Source organism: Mya arenaria, chromosome 15, assembly GCF_026914265.1.
Source record: "Mya arenaria isolate MELC-2E11 chromosome 15, ASM2691426v1".
In the NCBI taxonomy this organism is placed as follows: domain Eukaryota; kingdom Metazoa; phylum Mollusca; class Bivalvia; order Myida; family Myidae; genus Mya; species Mya arenaria.
The window spans coordinates 29,666,047-29,683,703 of record NC_069136.1 but is presented as its reverse complement, the minus strand read 5'-3'; the positions used below and the strand labels follow the sequence as shown (position 1 = coordinate 29,683,703).

Sequence of the window (17,657 nt, the reverse complement as noted above, 5' to 3'; positions counted from 1 at the left end):
TTGAGTTGTACCGGGGCCCTTGGGAGTATCTCCAGACTTTGAAAAAATCTGTGAGCTTGGTGAGAAGTCAGGAGCTTGGGAAACATTTTCAACGAGTCACTGAGTCTCCAGGTCCTTGTAGTACAAAGCTCATAGTGTAGATGTGACCAGGTTTAAAGGTTTAGATGAGAATCTGATTTTCAGAAATAAATGAGGAAAATGAGTTTTTTTACTTTTTAAATTCAAAGAGACATTACACTCATTGCCTGTATTGAGTTATATTGGCAGTGGGAAATCAGTATATAAGGTTAGTATCAGTTATTCAAATGAACATAAGTTTCGATATTGTATGATTGATTTTACTTAGTTTAATTCTGTTTCAAAATAATAATAAATTAACATGCATACTGTGAAGTGACATCATTGTACTATGTCAGTATGTGAATGTATGAAAAAAAAACCTCTATAACTAAAGTAACATAAAAATAGTACAAACTGGTGCATGCCAGTATTGTTTGAAATGCTTACTTGAAGGTGTTGAAATGTTGAGAACATTTTCCAACAACATAATTTGATTTTACAATTTCTATCATTCTCAAAAGAATATCGTTTACAAATCACCAACTGAACAGCGACAAAGATGAAGAAGGATTTGAGGGCTTCGAGAAGAGCGACATCATGATGACTGAATCAAACTGTGTTTATTATTTATTTATTGTTTATGTAACATAGCAATGAACCAAGTGCTATCTAACACTTATGTTATTGTTTCTTAATATATATCATCACTTATGTACATGTGCTGAACTTTTTAATAACCTTTGTCATTTTCATGATCAAATAAAATTTCATCAAAAGATAACATGGTTGATACTCATTTTGACATTTTTTCAATGCTTCCTATCTGTGTTAAAATGTGATTTAACCTGATTTTTCACATATTTTCTTTGCCTTATTTTTTAGGGTCCTATTTATCCTTGCGTCCTATACACAATAAGTTAGGGTACCTCGAAACCATTTTTTGTTGTGTACACATTTTGACTTCATCCATTTCCATTTCTCACACCAGTAATAAAAGCTTAATATCAGAAAGTTTGGTTCAGATTTGTATATACTTAACTATTTGTATATACTTTACTTTAACATTGAGCCAAAAATACGTAGTTCATTCAGTCACAAAAATTTGGCGGCATTTTAAGCATGTATATAATGTTTAATCTCTAAAACATTGACATACAACCTCAATTTATGATTGACATACAACCTCAATTTATGATTGACATACAATCGCAATTTATGATTGACATACAACCTCAATTTATGATTGACATAAAACCTCAATTTATGATTGACATAAAACTTCAATTTATGATTGACATACAACCTCAATTTGTGATTGACATACAACCTCAATTTATGATCGACATACAACCTTTGTTCTTCATGGCAATATTTTATTGTTAAAATTGAACTTTTGATTTCACAAATTTTTATGAGGACAACACAAAAAGTTGTTTAAAAAAGTCTACATAATTTTTGAATGGCCATTTAATTTGTCGAATGCTTTTCACAGTTAATTTTTATTTATTTTTCTCAGTTTTCTTTATTCAATATTCTACTACATGAAGTACATTTGAAAGCGCTGACTTGCATCATAGATTGAAACCAAGGTTTGGGTATACAAAGTTGTAGTATTCAAACTAAAAGATATTCATTTGAAAAGAGATAATTTTAAAATATGTTATGGATGAGATGTTTTCCTCCCATGATGGATTAGCATTTAGGCTTAGAGGTGTTTTGATTTGAATGTTAAACCTTTTTATGTTAAAAAAGAGAAACAACTTGTGAAAACTTTGTAGGATTAAAGTTAATAAGAATGATTATATTTGTGTTTAAATGTAATCTAAGAGTTTAGCTAAAAACAAAATTACATGCTACTCCATTGTAGGTGATGTTATTGCAAGTACACAAGTTATAATCTCATTGGAGGAGGACAGTTAGCCAACAAGCACAATATGTCACATGCATAATGTCATTGGTGTTTGTGAGAAATGTCACCAAATGAAATTTACTATGAAAATATGAAGATACAATTTACTTTTACATTTTTTTGTCCTAAAAATAATAAGATTTTATGGTTGTTTTTTTAAGTATCATAAAGTAGATGGATATGGAACGTCCAGTGTTTGCACTCAGCTTTGACAATGACAGTGCTTCGGATGAAGACCATTCAGGAAATGAGGATAACATCGGTGATCCTGATTTGAGACCATTAGCAAGACTTAGTGTGCTTCAGGTCAAGGAAGGTTCACATGACAGTGAGGGTGAAATGACCAAAGCATCTACAAGCGGTGAAAAGCCTGATCTCAAACTTGGGAACACTTCGGTGTCTTCAGAGGGGGATCCGGTGGTGCATGGCGAGGGCTCTAAAGAAGGGACAAGTGGTCAAATTGCCAGCCAGGGTTCCCAGTCTCCAAGAGGTCAGAAGCTGATTCAAGAGCAAGTCAATAACTTGCTTGAGATTGACTTGCTTGAGGCAGCTGAGCAGTTGAAGAACAGTAGGATTGCTAATAACCCTAAGAAGGCACACAGTATTGACAGTGAACAAGCTGATGATAAAAACCTTGCGAATGTCCGTGTTCAGCAGTCATCGGCACCTCATATGATATACCACTTACACCCCATACGGATGAGTATTCCTATGGAGCGACTGAGGTCTCGAAGGTACTCCCTACAGGAGGTTAAGGTATCCAGTGCTCATCAACGAGCTGTCAACCAGTTTAAGAGTACTCAACAATCTAAGTTGAGGGTCGGTATCCGCCCAGAAATCTTTAGCCGAAGGCACTCATTATATCCAACATCTTCATCGAAACCCAGGTAATATAAATTACCATTAAATGTATACAAGCTATAATCGCATAAGAGGAATGATTAGAAGACAAAAATACAAGATACTTGTTGATATCATCCTTCAAATATATAAAGGGAGAACACTTGTTGTTCAGATATAATTATCAGTATTTCTGTGATTTCCCTTCCAAAAGACAAAAACAAAACATTCTAAGTTATAACAGAAGAAATCTTACTCTATCCTCACATTAATCTTGAATTGAAGCTATATCCCTTGGTATGTTAAATTATAAAGAACAGTTTTGCCCTTAAAGCGACTATTTTATGGTTTTGAAAAATGCACTTTTTCTGGATTTTTTATATTTAATTATGAAATCATGTGGGGCAAATTTTAAGGAGTATTAAAATTACGGTATTATACTGTGTACAGGATGCTAACATTGATAGGACACAGGCCAAAAAATATGTTAAAATTCAGGTAAAAAAACTTGAAACTTCTTATACCACAGATGGGACGCAGTGAAAAATGTCAAAATCAGCAGCCATTTATATTTGTTGTGGCGATTTTTTTTAATTGTGAAAATGGTAAAGGGTATTAAATAGTACAGCACATGTATATAAATGACTAAATGAAATCCCCATTTCTCTCTCCGTCATCCCAAATTATAAAAGCCAGAGATGTACATTGTACGTAAACATTATCAAAATGTCAAAACCTTCAGCTCATTAACTTTCACACCCAGGATCTCAAAGGGGGCTTTGCTGTGTATCATCGTTTGAAATGTATTATTATTGATTAACAATTTCCGGCTTTATGATTTTGTCGATTCTAAGGAACCTGACCCCATTCACATAAAAAGTGGAAAGATTGGGGACACAAGACAGCAGTCTGTTGGTTGTATGAAGACACTGTACAAAAGACGCAACAAATCCCGATAAGTGTTGTTATCTGTAATATGTAACCCTTAGTGCATAATCAGTCCTAATTTCTCGGAAATTAAATAACATATTTTGCATCATGTCATTAACTTTTTTTTATTCACTACTTCAAAAATGAAAAACTCTTGTGCACAATTTGGGATTTATGTGTTGTAAGGAGGAATGTTATGCATTATTTATTGCCTAAATGCACTGTAGGCATGTTTTCCAATATTGTTTTGTCCCAGTCTAGTGCAAACACTATCACATGTCAAATAAATTTGAGTGTTCCATTGGCAAAACGTTTACTTTTGCATTTACTGCCTAAAAAATGATAGACTATTTGTCAATTTATTTTCTTTTGAAAAAAAAATCAAATATTGTCATGCACACAAAAGATTCATCTTTTTTTATAAAAAATATGTCATAGTTATGGAGTGGTCTGCTCACAACATTATGTCATAGTTATGGAGTGGTCTGCCAACACCATGATGTCATAGTTATGGAGTGGTCTGCTCACTCCATGATGTCGTAGAAATAGAGTGGTCTGCTCACACCATAATGTTATAGCTATGGAGTGGTCTGCTCATTCCATGATGTCATTATGGAGTGGTCTGCTCACACCATGATGTCATAGTTATGGAGTGGTCTGCTCACATCATTATGTCATAGTTATGGAGTAGTCTGCTCACACCATGATGTCATAGTTTATAATGGAGTGGTCTGCTCACACCATGATATCATAGTAATGGAGTGGTCTGCTCAGTCCATGATGTCGTAGAAATAGAGTGGTCTGCTCACACCATAATGTTATAGCTATGGAGTGGTCTGCTCATTCCATGATGTCATTATGGAGTGGTCTGCTCACACCATGATGTCATAGTTATGGAGTGGTCTGCTCACACCATTATGTCATAGTTATGGAGTAGTCTGCTCACACCATGATGTCATAGTTATGGAGTAGTCTGCTCACACCATGATGTCATAGTTATGGAGTGGTCTGCTCACACCATGATGTCATAGTTATGGAGTGGTCTGCTCACACCATGATGTCATAGTTATGGAGTAGTCTGCTCACACCATGATGTCATAGTTATGGAGTGGTCTGTTCATCCATGATTCCATAGTTATGGAGTGGTCTGCTCACACCATGATGTCATAGTTATGGAGTAGTCTGCTCACACCATGATGTCATAGTTATGGAGTGGTCTGTTCATCCATGATCCCATAGTTATGGAGTGGTCTGCTCACACCATGATGTCATAGTTATGGAGTGGTCTGCTCACACCATGATGTCATAGTTATGGAGTGGTCTTCTCATTCCATGATCCCATAGTTATGGAGTGGTCTGCTCACACCATCATGTCATAGTTATGAAGTGGTCTGTTCATTCCATGATCCCATAGTTATGGAGCAGTCTGCTCACACCATGATGTCATAGTTATGAAGTGGTCTGTTCATTCCATGATCCCATAGTTATGGAGTGGTCTGCTCACACCATGATGTCATAGTTATGGAGTGGTCTGCTCACACCATGATGTCATAGCAATGGAGTGGTCTGCTCATTCCATGATCCCAGAGTTATGGAGTGGTCTGCTCACAACATGATGTCATGGTTATGGAGTGGTCTGCTCATTCCATGATGTCATAGTTATGGAGTGTTCTGCTCACACTATGATGTCATAGTTATGGAGTGGTCTGCTCACACCATGATGATATAGTTATGGAGTGGTCTGCTCATTTCATGATCTCATAGTTATGGAGTCGTCTGCTCACACCATGATCCCATAGTTATGGAGTGGTCTGCTCACACCATGATGTCATAGCTATGGAGTGGTCTGCTCATTCCATGATGTCATTATGGAGTGGTCTGCTCACACCATGATGTCATAGTTATGGAGTGGTCTGCTCACACCATGATGTCATAGTTATGGAGTGGTCTGCTCACACCATGATGTCATAGTTATGGAGTGGTCTGCTAACACCATGATGTCATAGTTATGGAGTGGTCTGCTCACACCATGATGTCATAGTTATGGCGTAGTCTGCTCACACCATGATGTCATAGTTATGGAGTGGTCTGCTCACAACATGATGTCATGGTTATGGAGTGGTCTGCTCAAATAAACAATGATTTAGCTACATACAAGATGTATACCGTGAATATATATGTATTTGAATACATGTATACACTTTTATATAAACGCAGTATTATTTCAGAATTAAAGGTCAAATTTTCGTTGGGATCTTGAATTCGTGGCTAATGCACCATTCAATTGTTACCACGGCCTCCTCAGGTCTGGGCAATAGCAAGGACTTTGACATTCGGTTCAGCCAAGCATGGGTAAAATACCTGTCCTGTGTGGACGAACTGCAGGTAAAATCCCCGCCAAATGCCCCCGCACCCCAGGGACCCTAGGTAAGGCCCATTCCCCACTATTTTTGGCGCAAAGGCAAAACAACAGCACTCAGCTGGCACTGTGGGGCCACTTGGAAGGTAAAAGCACGGCCCATTTCCCCGGCCATATCAGGTATACCCTCGGACCTGGACCTGGGGGGAGGAGGGCGTGGTTACAATTGACTGGTGCATAAGCCAACCAACGAAATTCAAAAAAAAATAATTTCCCATATTGATGAAGAGTCTTCACTGTTACACTTACAATGGGGAATTTTGATCTTCCAAGATTTTGGTGTGACTTTGATGTTCCACATACACTAGAAACTTCACTGAGGGAAATCAATACTTAAGGGATCATTTCTAGCCAAGATGATCTGTTTATAATGTTGAAGTGTTTTACAATTGATTTGGAGAGGTCTGTCTCTTGGAAGCTGCCCAAATGCAACACAAGGTTCCTTTTGCATGTTGGATTATTCATTTGGAAATGTTTCACTGTTTTGACATCAGTCTCCATTAATTAACATAATTTATTGTTAAACCTTAAAAAAATGTTTTTGATATTTCAAAATATTTTGTATTCTGAGAAGTTGGCTAAATTAAGTACAGCATATAGGAAATGAATACAGTTAATATATATTGTTATCTGATTTAATTCCTGTAATATTTACTAGGAAATCAATTCTGATCTTATTATTGGAGTAAACAAGATATTTCCTTGAAACAAATTGGGAAAATTTTCAGTAGCGTACTTTCACTTTGGTAGGGATGGTTTCTGTTTCAAACAAATCATTGATTTTATATCCAAATATTTACATACATTTAGAACACTGATGCTCTATTAAACAGGTTGTTAGGCAAACACAAACATTGGTGCTTCTATTTCTGGGGGATATATTGCTTTTTGCAGTGCAGAAAAAAGAGAAGATCTGAACTAGTGCCAACCACTTGGGTGTAGCTGCTTGAGTGATGAGAGAGGTTATATATAGAGAGTAGTCATCGTATACAATATTATGCTGTTATTCTTATACAGTTCTTATTTAGAAATAGAACAGGTGTTATTATTTTGTTAAAATAAATAACTAGTGCCTTATGGAACTCAATTTCGAAACATGTGTTATAAACTTTTAAATAAGGTTGATGCACTTTGATAGAAAAGATGTACCTCCGGAACTTGTTTTGAAAAGAAAAGTACAATATTATCTTTTATATCCTAAGCACAACATTGTTTGTGCTGAATAATTAGGTATCAAATAATAAAAAATGTAACATAAATTAGGACTAGGAATTTCCATTGGTAGAGTATAGCCGACTTGAAGTTAACTTTTAAACTTCAAATTGGTCAGAAGACTGAGTTACCGACTACAGATATATTGTTTGCATTGGTGATTTGGGATTTAATTTAAACCATTTAAATTGTATTTATTTGCATTCAAATGCTACAATGAATGTATTGAGTGTACTGAAAAAGAATGAAGGCAAAGACTGAAGTGTAATATGTAAATTTTGGAATAAAGCAGAGATATTAACACATGAATAGAACGATAAGCAGTTTAACCTGGTTTGAAATAACAAGGATAATGATTGTCAATGATTCTATTACATAAGACCAGTGGAGCAATTGGTTTCATTTGCAAAACATTTGAGTGGAAGAAGACAAATACTTTGGGCCTAGTTATAGTGTTTAATACTTTGTTGAAACATTGGCAAATGTGGGAGTTATTGAAAAGTAAATAAATAGAAGTTCTTTGATTGGAGTAACATGCTAACAGTGATGCCAGGTTCCCTCCCGTCACCCGTGATTTCAACGGGGCACGTATGTAATTGTGGCACTGGGTATGAGAAATCGCCGCCAGAAAAATCCTCTCCCCTGTCACCATTCAACGACCACAGCATCTTTCTCACTGCACTGGAATACTTCAGTAAAGCTCTATGGTATGGGAGAGTAAAATATATCAAATATGAATGAATAAAATACAAGTAAAGATACATTTTTGTTAAAATCTACTTATATACAAAAGGCAAAAAAGAAAAAAAAGAAATAAATGCTGCTTAATATGTCTGTAGGTTAAATGACAAAAAATATTATTTTACTTGAATAAAGTACATTGATAATTCATCTGATGAAAGTAATACTACTGCTTGCAAATGAACTTAGCATGTCAAGGTTTGGAAACATTGATTGATGGTGGAGTTTGCTCCACCTAAGCATTTCAAGGTTTGGGAACATTGATTGATGGTGGAGTTTGCTCCACCTTAGCATTTCAAGGTTTGGGAACATTGATTGATGGTGGAGTTTGCTCCACCTAAGCATTTCAAGGTTTGGGAACATTGATTGATGGTGGAGTTTGCTCCACCTTAGCATTTCAAGGTTTGGGAACATTGAATGATGGTGGAGTTTGCTCCACCTTAGCATTTCAAGGTTTGGGAACATTGATTGATGGTGGAGTTTGCTCCACCTTAGCATTTCAACGGAAGGTTTGGAAACATTGAATGATGGTGGAGTTTGCTCCACCTTAGCATTTCAAGGTTTGGGAACATTGAATGATGGTGGAGTTTGCTCCACCTTAGCATTTCAAGGTTTGGGAACATTGATTGATGGTGGAGTTTGCTCCACCTAAGCGTTTCAAGGTTTGGGAACATTGATTGATGGTGGAGTTTGCTCCACCTTAGCATTTCAAGGTTTGGGAACATTGATTGATGGTGGAGTTTGCTCCACCTTAGCATTTCAAGATTTGGAAACATTGATTGATGGTGGAGTTTGCTCCACCAAAATTGAATGAATTTTGTAGTGCAATATCTTTGGCCTGTGGATCAGCTTTACACTTGAAAGAAAATCAGCCTGCCGCCATTAGTGTTTTGAAGTATTCTTAAATTATCATGTAAACTGACTACTGAAGAGGCATTCTCATTACTGTACTGTACAGTTTGCCTGGTTTTACTGCAACCGCAAATTAGATTGTAACTTTAAATAATGCTGGCAAGAAAAATGCAGTGACAAACAAAACTCGTTGAAAAGTGGAAACAGACTATCCAAAGCCATTGTTGAGGTGGAACAAAAAAGCTGTCTCTTTGTTGCAATCGTACTTGCTACTCTTATTTGCAAACAGTTGTATTAGTCTTAAAAATGTTTTGTGGTTGTGTATTGCACCAGTGAATTGTAACCACGGCCCCACCAGGTCCGGGGGGGTATACCGGGGATAGCCGGGGAAATGGGCCGTGTTTTTACTTTTCAGGTGGCCCCGCAGTGCCGGGTGACTGCGGTGGTTTTGTCTTCACGCCAAATTTAGCGGAAAATTGGCCTTATCTAGGGTTCCTTGGGTGCGGGGGCATTTGGCGGGGGTTTTACCAGCAGATTGTACCCGCAGGGCCGAGACTTTGCCCGGGCTTGGCTGGACCAAAAGTCAAAGTCTCCGCTATTCCCCGGACCTGGGGGGCCGTGGTTACAAATGACTGGTGCATAAGGAAAACTGAACTTGCTTTAATTTAGTGTTGCATATAATTTTACTACATTTGAAGGCAAAGGATGAGCTATGGTCATTAAGTTCTTAAACTTCTCTTGTGTTCAATTTGGGATCAGTGGATTTGAGCAAGGGTAAAAAAATGATATATAGGGTAGATATGGATCAAAAAACGTAAGACAAAGAAAGATGTTTTCTGGAGTTTTTCTGTGCTTTCCCAGTTGGAAATATTGTTTGATTTATTTCATAGATTTTACTGTAGGTTTTAAAACAGTCCCAAGGCACCAAAAATACTACCTGTATTTGAGGCTGTAAAGAGAAGAGAAATAAATGTTATAGTATGCTTTTGCTGGAGGTTAGCTCCTGTTTCAGTTTTCTGTATTTCATTATTTCATGATGGTCTTGCATGCAGGTCTTCTGTCACAGAGATGGTCCAGTCTTCTGTCATAAACAATAATGGTAAACTGAGGTCAGCACAGGTTTCCAGATTTGTCATACTGGTATGGCTTATGAGAGTTGGAGGTATAAAACATTCACATTATGTGTTCTAGGTGTCAACTCTCTGTTTAGTGCACTAGTTTGCAGAGCACAGTTAAAAGTTGCTTACAATGTCATGAATTTTTCTATTTCAAAGCCAGTAGAGTCTATACTCCAAGTGTTTGCATAAACTTTGGAACTGGATTGTAAATATATCTCCAATCTAAACATGAAAGTTCTTTTATTGAAGTGTTTGCAATTTTGTTTTGAAACTGTGTCCCAGTGTGAGGTCAGATGTACAAGACTTTCAAGGTTTATAATTTGAAAAGTTTGTATAAAAATTATATACATAATTATGGTAGTTTTATTGCACATTTTGTTAAAATATGTTCATTGTTTTGTTCTATTGTACCACTACAGTAGTAATCGTTTATTTACTTGTTACAGAAGTTCTGTAGCATGTTGGTGGTTCCCAACACATTTCTGGGTCATCACATGTAGTGTATATGAGAGCTTTCAGCAGGTTCAAGTAGAAAAGCAATGAACCTTGAAGTGTAGGTAATAATGATGTATATCCAACTGGTGTTGATAATTCTAGCCAGCTGTCAATGCCCAGAATTATTGTTGATGATAGGTTAATAATGGGAGGTTATAATCTGAAAATGGCCTGTAACCCTTCTTCTCATAGGGTTCAGGAACTGTATGGCCTTCTCATCTGGCAAATGTTTGTATGATTGGATCATTAGAAAAAAAGAGCTTATTTGTCTTGCAATTTGTGTCATGATAAGTCAACACATTTGCCAACTCACATAATGGTTTTAATAATTGTTCCATCAGATCAATCAAGTTTCTTCCTAACAAACTTATCCTTGTATGATAAAACTTCGACCTGAAATTATTTGCTAATGAATATGTAGGCTTTGTAAATGTATGACATAAATGTTTCATTATAGAATGATATCTGATTTGCCTGAATGACGAATGACTTACGAGTGTATTGATATGTAAAAAGCTCATCTGTTTGGAAACCTTTGATTCAAAAGGTTCACCACCCAGCAAAAGCTCTCTTCACAACAAAACATCACCACTTAGTTAAAACCCATCACACAGTAAGAGCTCATAACACAGCAAAAGCTTTCCACACAGTAAAAGCTCATCACACAGGCCCATCCCCTGCGAAATGAACTCTTACAATTCATGAACAGTTCTTGTTATATTCATGCATAGTTCACACACATTTTTATGTTCATTTTCTGAAAGTTCATGAAATGTTCCTGATTTTTTATAGTTCATGAACTATTTATGAGTAATTTCGAGTGCAAACCCTTTGTGCAAAAGCTTTCCACACAGTTAAAGCTCATCATTACACAGTGAAAGATCATCACACAGGTCCATTACAAAACAAAAGCTTTCCGCACAGTGAAAGCTCAACACACAGTGAAACCTCATCATTACACAGTGAAAGATCATCACACAGGCTTATCACACAGCAAAAGATTATTACCCAGCGAAAGCTCATCACACAGGCCCATCACACAAACATCATAGAGGCTCATCACACAGGCCCATCACAAAAACATCATAGAGGCTCATCACACAGGCCCATCACACAAACATCATAGAGGCTCATCACACAGGCCCATCACACAAACATCATAGAGGCTCATCACACAGGCCCATCACACAAACATCATAGAGGCTCATCACACAGGCCCATCACAAAAACATCATTGAGGCTCATCACACAGGCCCATCACACAAACATCATAGAGGCTCATCACACAGGCCCATCACACAAACATCATAGAGGCTCATCACACAGGCCCATCACACAAACATCATAGAGGCTCATCACACAGGCCCATCACACAAACATCATAGAGGCTCATCACACAGGTCCATCACACAAACATCATAGAGGCTCATCACACAGGCCCATCACACAAACATAGAAGCTCATCAGGATTTTTTTGATTGACAGTTATCAGCTGTTAGGCAAGAACCACTGAAAGATTCAAGTGCAGTCAGTACACTTTCATATATGTCTTACACTACATGAAGCATTTATGCAAAATTCGAAAAATTAATACAAAATACAAGTTTGTTAAATTTAAATTTGGTATGGTTATACAATGGTATTACTCACTGGTTAGTGTATTAAAGCTTGAAGATTAAGCACAAGAGGTTAATGCCTTAGTAAAACCTTACTAATCTAAATAAGTGACATAATTCAACTATGTTCACAACTGTAGGTACAGACAAATTACACTTTATTATCAGCTTAGGTTACATTGGTTTATTATCCAGTATGTTATAAGATGAATGATTAAACAGGATTATTATTGATATCACTTTTGTTCATTTATTGTTATAAGAATGATTAAATAGAAAATTTAATACTTTAGCTTAGGTTGTAAACTTTAGGAGGAACTTTCAATAAGTACCACTATAATTTCTGTCATGATCTCATGACTTACAGTGTTGGAAGTTGAAGCACTTCTCTAAAAGTCGCTTCTGGTTCCCACTTTCTGTCAAGTGTATTTGTATTATATGTGCATGTTTTCAGGCATTTAATTTGGCAGTTGTGAAGTGTTCTTAAATTAGTATTAATAATAGATAGATATTTATATATCATTAATGAGGGAGAGAGCCTAACAAAGCATGGCTAATCTTAAGTGATGTTGGTCTACGGCTATAAAACCTTATCAGGTCATATGACCAAGCCCATATAACCATGTCCAGTTGTATAACCATGTACAGTTGTATAACCATGTCCAGCCATATTACCAGGTCCAGCCACATAACCAGGTCATATAACCAGGTCCGGCCATATAACCAGGTCCGGCTTTATAACCAGGCTCGGCCATATTATCCAGGTCTGGCCATATTAACCAGGTCCAGGCACATAACCAGGTCCGGCCACATTACCAGGTCCGGCCACATTACCAGGTCCAATCATATTAATCAGGTCCGGCCATATAACCAGGTCCAGGCACATAACCAGGTCCGGCCACATTACCAGGTCCGGCCACATTACCAGGTCCAATCATATTAATCAGGTCCGGCCATATAACCAGGTCCAGGCACATAACCAGGTCCAGCCACATTACCATGTCCAGCCATATTAACCAGGTCCGGCCATATAACCAGGTCCAGCCACATTACCATGTCCAGCCATATTAACCAGGTCCGGCCACATAACCAGGTCTGGCCACACAACCAGGTCCACCAATATTAACGAGGTCCGGCCACATAACAAGGGCCAGCTATATTAACCAGGTCCGGCCACTTAACCAAGTCCGCCATATTAACCAGGTCCAGCCACATAACCAAGTCTGGCCATTTTACCAGGTCCAGCCATATTAACCAGGTCCGGCCACATTACCAGGTCCAGCCATATTAACCAGGTCCGGCCACATTACCAGGTCCGGCCATATTAACCAGGTCCGGCCATATTAATCAGGTCCGGCCACATAACCAGGTCCGGCCACATTACCAGGTCCGGCCATATTATCCAAGTCCAGCCACATTACCAGGTCCTGCCATATTAACCAGGTTCGGCCATATTAACCAGGTCCGGCCAAATAACCAGGTCCGGCCATATTAACCAGGTCCGGCCATATTAACCAGGTCTGGCCACATTACCAGGTCCGGCCATATTAACCAGGTCCGGCCACATTATCAGGTCCAGCCATATTAACCAGGTCTGGCCACATTATCAGGTCCAGCCATATTAACCAGATCCGGCCACATTACCAAGTCCGGCCACATTAACCAGGTCCAGCCACATTACCAGGTCCGGCCATATTAACCAGGTCCCGCTACATAACCAGGTCTGGCCATATAACTGGTCAGGCCTTATAACCGGGTCCAACCACATAACCAGGTCCGGCCTTATAACTGGTCCGGCCATATAACCAGGTCCGGCCTTATAACCAGGTCCAGCCATATTAACCAGGTCCAGCCATATAACCAGGTCCAGCCATATAACCAGGTCCGGCCACATAACCAGGTCCGGCCTTATAACCAGGTCCAGCCATATTAACCAGGTCCAGCCATATAACCAGGTCAGGCCTTATAACCGGGTCCAACCACATAACCAGGTCCGGCCTTATAACCAGGTCCAGCCATATTAACCAGGTCCAGCCATATAATCAGCCATATAACCAGGTCCGGCCATATAACCAGGTCCGGCCATATTAACCAGATCCAGCCATATAACCAGCCATATAACCAGGTCAGGCCTTATAACCGGGTCAAACCACATAACCATGTCCGGCCTTATAACCAGGACCAGCCATATTAACCAGGTCCAGCCATACAATCAGCCATATAACCAGGTCCGGCCATATAACCAGGTCCGGCTTTATAACCAGGTCCAGCCATATTAACCAGGTCCAGCCATATAACCAGCCATATAACCAGGTCAGGCCTTATAACCGGGTCCAACCACATAACCAGGTACGGCCTTATAACCGGTCAGGCCTTATAACCAGAATCAGCCATATAACCAGGTCCGGCCTTATGACCAGGTCCGGCCACATAACCAGGTCCAGCCATATAACCAGGTCCGGCCACATAACCAGGCCCAGCCATATAACCGGTCAGGCCATATAACCAGGTCCGGCCTTATAACCAGGTCCAGCCACATAACCAGGCCCGGCCATATAACCCGTCCGGCCATATAATCTGGTCCGGCCTTATAACCAGGTCCGGCCATATAACTAAGCCCATGCACATATAATTTGTCTTGTAAGGCAAATAAAACCATGTAAGGGCCATAAAACCAAGTCCCGCCACATTACCGGATCTGGCCACATAACCATGTTACTGCCATTTAAACCATACAATGGCCGATGTAAATGTGTCTGGCCACATAACCAGGTCTGGCCACATAACCATGTTACTGCCATATAAACCATATAATGGCCGATATAAATGTGTCTGGCCACATAACCAGGTCTGGCCACATAACCATGTTACTGCCATATAAACCATACAATGGCCGATATAAATGTGTCTGGCCACATAACCAGGTCGGGCCACATAACCATGTTACTGCCATATAAAGCATACAATGGCCGATATAAATGTGTCTGGCCACATAACCAGGTCGGGCCACATAACCATGTTACTGCCATATAAACCATACAATGGCCGATATAAATGTGTCTGGCCACATAACCAGGTTGGGCCATTAACCATACTTGAGGCAGGAAGCTGCTTGTCTTTTTTCTGTGCTAGATTGGGTGTGACACTCTTGTTTTTCATGACCAAGAGTCTTTCCTTTAAAGCTTTAGTACTCTATCAAGTCTAAGGTCAGTATAAACTTTTGACCGATTGATAATCAACTATTGACTAGGTACTTATTGTTAGCTATGTTGGAGGTGACCAACCAATGATAAAATATTAATGCAAGTGTTAATTTAAACAAGTTGTCATGCAAGCATAACATGCGGATTCTGAATATTTTATAGAACTACCAGTGCTTTGTTGACTCTGTTGCTATCAACTTTGTTGACGTGTTTTAATTAAGTAAAGCCGTTCATGACCAATAATGATGCATTTTCCTCATTTCAGCGTGCTTGCAGTCATAATGTTAAATGTCCTTGCAATCATTCTGTTTAGCCTTTAACATTTCTTTTATGTTATGGTCAATATCAATATATTAAGAATATGGTTCTCATGTCAATATCCTGTATTTATTCGTTCAGAGACCTACTGTCTTCAGCCTTGCATTTCCAAATGTATTTCAATGAGACCTGGTGTATAACATCAAGGTGATTCGATACAAGTTCAGTGCAGCCTAAATGTAAACAAACCAGCATGTTTTATCAGCATGTTTTAAAAGGTTCATTCACCCCATCCATGATGCGGTAAATGACTAAAGCTGCCTTTAGAAAGAGAGAACACTGTCCATATGTTTGAATCATGGAGTGGGTTCATCACAGAGTTCAAGGACCTTGTTGGTCAATGCAGGCGTGATGTCAAACATGTGAATGCCATGTTGAATAATCAGGATTTCAACATGGTGAAGTAGTTTGCAAGCTTGGCAATTTTAAGAATTTAGTTTGAATTATTTCTTAAGATATTTGTCTTGGCAAGGAATTTCATTTGTTTCCTGGACATTATGTAATGCTTTACTTCAAATTAATGGTAGCAATTACCATACATCAGTTGGATCTAATGTTATAGTCACATGTTGGCAATGTAGTGCTCTGTGATCATTTGGTGCTCAATTTATCAACAAAACAAAGGTTACCTTGAACTTTTGAAATCCATTAAAGTTCATAAGCGCTGGATAACATGTTTGTATAAGTTGTAAGAATATGAATATCCCAAATGTGAAGCCTGACTTACCACTGCATCAGTGCACACGCTGCAAAAGTGCATTGTGACAAAAACAACTCTAACTTGCTATCAATCTCACGGATTTGTAAACAAGATATAGGTGTTTGTTTTGGTGTAAAAACATGGATAAACATTTGCCTTTCAATACTTTACTTATAGACTACGGGGTTAACAACTGCATACATATCTGACACGGTTGTGTCTGATATCTAGTTCAGAATATTGTCTTTCAAGTGTTAACTTTTACAAAGTGACAAATAAAAACTAGTGAGAGTTCAAAGGTTTATCAATATTTTGAAAAGGTGTTTGCTATTGAGGGAAATACTAGAGCACAAAACTATCCAGTGTTGCACAGACAGGCTATGAAAATGGATGTTCTAATCAATTTATTGAGATCTGGCTTGAAGAACAGTAACAACTTGAGAGAGAATAGTCAACTTGTTGATAAGATGGTGAATGTAGAAAGTGAAATCTCTGAACCTGTTGTAGATACTAATGGTAATATCCAAACACATGTGGGTGACTTAAGTAAAAGAGTGGAAACAGTTGTAGATTCTGTTGAATCAGCTAAAGGAAAGGCTGGAATGATAAGTGGTAGCAGGAAAGATCATGATAAAAGCAAAAGTTCTCAATCACGTAGGAACAAGTTTGATTTCAATGCAAATGCAGTGTGCTTGTTTCTGCTTCAAAATGATCTGAATAATTCAAGGTTTGTATATTTTTGCACCCTTTTCTAGGTACTTGTACTGAAATTTAGACTTGATGAATGTCTTGTATATAGCTGTTATAAGATAAGACTTTTTATGCCCCCGAAGGTGGGCATATTAAAATCGCACCGTCCGTCCGTCCGGCTCTGTAACTTTCCCTTGTATGGACAGATTTTAAAATAACTTGCCACATGTGTTCCACATACCAAGACGACGTGTGGCGTGCAAGACTCGTGTCCCTACCTCAAAGGTCAAGGTCACACTTAGTGTTTATTCACAATGGAGTGCTGCATATAAGGACATAGAGTATAGGTTGTCGTGTCCGGGCTGTAACTTTCTCTTGTATGGACAGATTTTAAAATAACTTGCCACATGTGTACCACATACCAAGACGACATGTCGCGTGCAAGACCCGTGTCCCTACCTCAAAGGTCAAGGTCACACTTAGTGTTTATTCACAATGGAGTGCTGCATATAAGGACATAAAGTATAGGTTGTCGTGTCCGGGCTGTAACTTTC

General features: G+C 38.5%; 1 protein-coding gene across 2 annotated transcripts in view; it reads left to right on the top strand.

Annotated features, from left to right (window-relative positions):
- LOC128219531 (TSC22 domain family protein 4-like) overlaps positions 1-17,657 on the top strand; it is a 71,871-nt gene that overhangs the window by 32,654 nt on the left and 21,560 nt on the right. The gene's annotated exons all lie outside the window — the stretch shown is intronic.